The 6,725-nt window shown below is 38.4% G+C and overlaps 1 pseudogene; it reads right to left on the bottom strand.

The window, feature by feature from the left end:
• Positions 1-2,290: 2,290 nt before the first annotated feature.
• On the bottom strand, positions 2,291-2,981 carry LOC106734917 (calcyclin-binding protein pseudogene; annotated as a pseudogene).
• Positions 2,982-6,725: the final 3,744 nt, after the last annotated feature.

The following is a 6,725-nucleotide window of genomic DNA, read 5'->3' as shown; positions in this document are numbered from 1 at the left end:
TAGATTCTGTATGCAAGATATTCTCTATCCCACATTAGAAAAAGAAGCTCATTATATCACAGATTTAAATCATTCTATAAACATAAAGGAAATAAAATGTTGAAGAAATTTAAACATTAGGTTTTTAGTGATTAAACTAAATTTAGAGACCAGCAGTTAGCATAATAGCTATGTCGCTGGACTCCCAAGTAGTCAACTGCGGTTCTAGTCCCGGACCGGGTGGCTTAAACTCACACCAGGTGCATTTTCATGTGTGCCCAAGATCCTGAGAGGAGAGTGGAGATAAGATTGAGGCATGACCATCCCCCCTGGGGGGTGATTTCTTACTTTCTGTCTCTCTGTCTTTCCCTGTTTTTCTGGTGAGCACATGTGTCCTATAGCAAAAACCTCTCAAACAAACAAACAAACAAACAAAAAACTAAATTTAACCTTTGAGCAAAGTAAAGTAAAATAGAAAATATGAGCTGTAAAATTGGTTACTGCAAGAGAAAATTCTGACTCTCGGATCATATGCACCTATCTAACAATGTAGGTAAACACCAGTGAATATTATGTCCAAAGTGCTGGTCAAATGTTAGTTGCATCCAGTTAGAATATTTTTACTAGAAGGATTTTAGAGGCCCAACCTATTTATTTTTATTTATTTATGGAGATATTTTTGCTATAGGGTGTGTGCACTCACTGGAAGGACAGAGAGACAGAAAATGAGAAATCATCCCCTGGGGGGAATGGCCATGCCACAATCCCATCTCTTCTGTTCTCCTCTCAGGATCTTGGGCATGCACACACATAAGCCTAGCATGAGTTTTAAGTCGCCGGGTCCAGGACTTGAACTGCAGTTGACTACATGGGTGTCGAGTAACATAACCATTATGTCATCTGCTGTTCCCTAGAGACTCAATCCATTTAAACTCCTCATTAAGAAATTTCATCTTTCTATATAATTATAATTGCGAAATTGACCCTCTAGATGTTTTTAAATCACAAGAATGCCAGCCCGCTTTCCATTTTGGTTTTAGTATTTCATCTCAACAGAATGTGCAGAATGGGTCACAGCTGAAGAGCAACCAAGGACTGTTTTTCTGTCTTTAGCTAAAAAGATCATATTGTTGCCAATAACTTTAAAGAATTGCCTTTTCATTACAGACCAAATTGAAAGAGAAAATATAAATTTCATCGGGTATGGTCTCATGCCAGTTCATACACTGCATAAACCATTTAGAAAATGAACCTCACCATATTTTCACCTAACTTCAGTTCCCAGTATGTAATCTTTCCTGCTCCAAGTTAAGAAGCAATGCATTTGTGGGTTTTTCTTTTCTTTATTTTTCTTCTTTGAATTAAAAAAATCTAACTTTATTGAATATAGGAATGGATGGATTTTCAAGTTAATTATTTTAGCTCTACAGTTATTACTTTTATAAGCCCTCTGACCCATGACAAGACTTTCTAACTGGTATATACAAAAATGCTTGTCTATTCTTGTCAGGTTTCCATTTAGTTTCAGTTCTATAGGTGCATGAACAAATATATTTAAACACACGGGGTCATCTGTAACTGAATTACTGGTACATGGTAATGCATTGCAGCTGGTAGTAAGAAATCAACTTCTAAGTACAAGTAAAAACTTGTATTTTATGTAAAAATTCAAGTTTTACGCTTTCTTATTCTTACACTAGAATTGATGTCACTAATTTAAAGGCAAACAAATACTTTTGTTTTCTCTTAGCTGAACAAAAAGACATAGCATTTTTATTATTTCAAATAATGCAATATAAGCCTTTTTTTGAACAAAATGCTCAGGGTGCTAATGAAATCATCTTTGGAGGAAGTGTTTAATAAGCATACTTTATTTAAATAAATTGTCTAGTAGGACATGGAGAATTCACTGTCTTTACTTAGAAGGCTGTGTAAATAGTTATCTGCCAATTTATATGTGCTGCTCACCAACATTCCCTTATTGAAAACATAAGAATTTCCATATCACAGTTCTTTTTGTTTGTTTGTTTTTGTTTTTGAGAGGTTTTTGCTATAGGGCGCATGTGCTCGCCAGACAGACAGAGAGAGACAGAGAGACAGAAAGCGAGAAATCACCCTCCAGGCCACGCCGCAATCCCTTGTCCTCCGTTCTCCTCTCGGGATCTTGGGCACGCACGCACATGCGCCCGGTGTGAGTTTAAGCCACCGGGTCCGGGACTCGAACCGCAGTTGACTACATGGGAGTCCAATGACATAGCCATTATGCTAACTGCTGATTCCCATATCATAGTTCTTGAAAAGAATTTAAGTCTTAAAATTCTGGTTTTCCTTTAGCTTGCTTCTCTCTTGATTCCACCCATGCTTTATTAATGGTTTGCTTCATATCATCATCTCCATCTTCATAAATTTTCTTTAGAACATCCATCAGTCCCTCACTAGGATCCGTTTCAGTGTCATATGAAGGCTTTTCTTTCTCTTTGCACTTTTTCAACCTGGATCAGGTAGTCCCATCGTGTGTTTTCTGTTTTCTCTCTACATAATATGAGAACTGTATCGGTCTTAACGTTTTTTGAACTGCCTTCAACAGAGATGGGTTTCAAAAGATTGTTCCCAATCATGGAGTGACTCTTGCCATTTAGGTTCTTTACCAAAAGATCAAATGACCTCTCTATGAAATGCACTGGCATGTTCTCAGTAGGAACTTGATGAACTCCAGTTAAGGTATTGTAGATTTTCTAGAACTTATCTGACTGATCCCATCCATAATGACTGATTTTCACTGTATATCCTGTTGTAATGGCAGTAACCACAGCAGCCGGCTTTTTATTGTCAAGAGGATCTGTTTTTTTCTGTGATTTCTGTTGCATCTTCTTCTTGATTTCTGTCTCAATTTTGGATTTTTCAGCTGTAAGGGCATCATGTACTCTTTTCCTAGTGGCCTTTTCCAATATCACCTTTACTTCTTCTAGATCTTTCTGTAGCTCTTCCAGAGTCGAAGTCATGGTCTCGCTGAGCACCAACCACCAGAGTTGCAGTGGCGCAGAAGAGGGAACACCTGGCAGAGCCTCCAGCCTGGGTACCTTTAAAAATCATGCGCTCCTTGAGAGAGAGATGGACTAGATGCGCAATCCTCCAGCCTCCATAGGTTTTTGCCATAGGGCGGGCGCCACCATACCCTTGTGGGCTTTTCTATGACTTGTTTTTTTCTTTTTTTAAATTTTGGAAATCTTTATCTTGAATAAAATTCTATGACTTTGTTTTTAAATTGCCTATGTTCTTGAAAGGGTTTAAACTATCAAAGATTTTGTTACCAAGATATTTCATGTGAGTAAGTTAGATTTGCCTGGCCAAATCTAAGTTGTTTTATATTGGCGCTAACATGGCATTAGCACAGTAAGGTTTTAATACTCACCTCCAGTTTTTACATGCTAACTGTACCTAAAGTCTTGTCTGGAGACTTTTTAAGTACTTTGCTGGACAAGGTAAGTATAAAGTCATTTTTATCTGAAGCTCAGTTCCAGCAATTCCTGACTACTTTACGTAGCTTTCTCGTATTCTGCCCGAAATTCTCTTAATTAGTTATTTCGTTTGCTGTGTAACTTGAGGAATATACTTATGAAATGCTTCTCCATTGCACTGATCATCAAATACTTGTGGCTTAAATTCAAGTCCTTTATACTTTTCTCGTTTTCTTTTGATTCCTATCAACTGTCTTTCGAAAAACTGATTTCTTTGCTTTTCAGTTATATCTTTTCTTTTTCAAATAATTTATTTATTTAATTCCATTTGTTATTATTATTTTTTAAATTTTACAAGAGAGAAACAGAAAGAGAGAGAAAGGGAGAGGGAGAGAGTAAGGCACCAGGTTCGAGACTTGAACCACGGTCGGCCATGTGGGAATACAGTGCCCTTAACAACAATGGCACCTGTTGGTCCCTTAATTTTATCTTTTCTCTGTGAACACTAGCGATCTAATCTGGAGACATAGATAACATTTTTCTATTCTTCTTCTTCTTCCAGTGACTGGTTCCCTGTAGCTCTTGAACAAAGCATCAGTTTTCCTTTGATTAGTGATCCTTCTTGACATCAGTCTTTAGGGTGGGTGGGAGGGGGGACTTTACCTCTCAGTCCAGTAATGGACATGTGTCCAACCTTCACCAATGAGAGTGGGTCATGTAACTGCAGCTGCAACAATTGGAAAAGATAAGCTCTCTTTCCTTTCTTCTTTTTTCTAATCTTCAAATCATACTATGACATTGATTTTATTAGACAAAATTTTGATCAACAAGAAAATAAAACCACACCGTAGAAATTGAGGGCCACAGAACGAGCCAGTCTGTTTGACAAAATCTCTCATAAAATTGCAGAAGAGACAATCCACAACAAAGCAGCTAATCACTCTACATTATTCTAGACAATGTGCATTTTATAACTCACAATTCTGCTTCCAGATAATCTGTGGCGACGGACACAATATCACACTGAAAAAGTGTCCTTGAGTTATGAAGAATCATTTCGGTGGTCAGAACAGCTGGAAAGGATTAGAAACCCAAAATGCCAGTCTGATGAGTGGATAAAGAGAGGTCAGATGCACATTTAGTAAGGAGAAATGGATGACAAAGTTATTCACCTCTATCTCTGGGAGCAAAACTGAGGCTAAAAATAGAAAGCCCAAGAGGATGAGGTAATACTTGGTGAGGACTGGCTTTTAGTCTTCATCCATTTTAGGCTGTGACTATTATCCCAGCTCCACAGGGACTCAAAAACTTGAACATTTATAGATTGGCTCCTGAGTGGAAGAACTCTTTCTACCAGGGTGACTTAGCCGATAAGAAGGAAGACTGGAGCGGCTGAGGGTCACAGCTTGAAAGGGTCTGCCCAAGGATGATGCTTAAATGAGGGCAGCACTACTTTTAGTTATATTAGCCCAAACATACCTTCCTTCTCCTTTTCTCTTTCCATAGATTAATTGATGAATACTCACTATAGACCCATGAGCAGGGTAGGAAGGTGTACCAAAGAAGAACGTTATACATTACTTTTTATAAATGAGACCAATGATCATGAACCAGAAAGAAAAGGCAACTGAGCATTTTCAAATCTGAAGTGCTGATACACAGACAGTAAATTCAGTGAGTCTGGAGAAGTCAGAGATAGAGTGATGCTAGTGGGAAGCACCTTTGGACAAGAGGTGCTAATTAAGCTGGAATTTAAGAAATAGGCCGAATTTTGATAGGTGAAAGAGGAAGCTAAAGCCCCCTAGCAGGATACTGGGAGACCTCCTACAGCAAAGAAGTTTGTGTTGAAAGTGTTGTGTGATAAGATTGGTTAGGTCATGTGAAACTAGACTGAAAACATTTTAAGATAAGTAGAGGATATTCTACCTCATAAAGTGTGAGGATGGGAGCAATGCTAATTTGGTTAGCAAGGTATGATATGGTCAAAGTAGTGATTTAAGATTGCTGACCCTCGGAGCCAGCCTGCATTCAACTGCTTTAAATGTTTGATAAAAATACAGATTTCAGCTGTTGTATCAGAATCACTGGATGGAGAGAACAAGAGTCTCTATTTTCAATAAGCACCTGTGAAGAGTTCAATGTACAGCCAGATTTAGTGGTTTGCAGATGGAGTGTAGATTAACTTCACAATTGTTTTAGTTTTAGGTTTCTCCCTATTTTTTTTTTCTTTTTGAGAGTTTTTTGCTATAGGGTGCGTCTACTTGCCAGAAAGACAGAGAGAGACAGAGAGAAAGTGAGAAATCACCCCCCAGGGGGGATGGCCATGCTGCAATCCCTTCTCCTCCATCCTTCTCTTGGGATTTTGGGCACACACACACACATGAACCCAGCATGAGTTTAAACCACTGGGTCCGGAACTCGAACAGCAGTTGATTATATGTGAGTCCAGCGACATAACCATTACGCTATCTGCTGGTCTCCCTCTCCCTAAATTTTATTTCATAATTTCTTTTACTACATCATGAGATCACTCATCTGCCTCTTCTTTGCCTTAACATGTACTCTAAGATATGCTATTGAAAACAACAATGGCGGGGCTGGCGGGTGGCATGGTAGTTAAGGGCACTGGACTCCACAGGTCCGACCACGATTCAAGTACTGGACCTCATGGCTTGCTTTTTCACTTTCCATCTCTCTCACTCACTCTCACTCTATCTTTGCTCAAAGTTAAGTAAATAAATAAAATTAAGTAAGGTAAGTCTTTAAAAAAGGAAAGAAAAAGAACAATGGCTACCCACCCTGGATGTGACTCAGTTTCTTCATTTGAAATGTGGGCTTAATTATGCCAATTGTAATTGATAAGTACTTCATGGGGACTAAGAATTATAATTTCTCTATTTTCAATGACATTGTCAGCCACTTATTTTTCCTGCTTCTTTTTTATTTATTTATTTTTTAATAATTATGTTATTTAACTTTATTTATTTATTTGACAGAGATAGACAGAGTGAGAGAGAGAGAGAGAGAGAGAGAGAGGGTAAGTGAAAAAGCAAAAAACCAAGCATCCAGGTCCGGGACTTGAACTATGTGAGAGTCCAGTGATTGGCTATGTGGGAGTCCAGTGCCCTTAATCAACTTGCTACCTCCCAGCCCCCTTTCTTTTATTTATTTACTTTTTGAGGGGAGGTTAACATTTATCTATTTATTTGTTGTGATTTTCAAGCTACAGGGCCTGAGACTTGAACCACAGACAGCCATGTGGGAATCCAGTGCTTTAAACACCACACC

Source organism: Tupaia chinensis, unplaced genomic scaffold (genome assembly GCF_000334495.1).
Source record: "Tupaia chinensis unplaced genomic scaffold, TupChi_1.0 Scaffold000251_1, whole genome shotgun sequence".
Lineage (NCBI taxonomy): Eukaryota > Metazoa > Chordata > Mammalia > Scandentia > Tupaiidae > Tupaia > Tupaia belangeri.
This window is presented reverse-complemented; position numbering and strand designations above follow the sequence as displayed.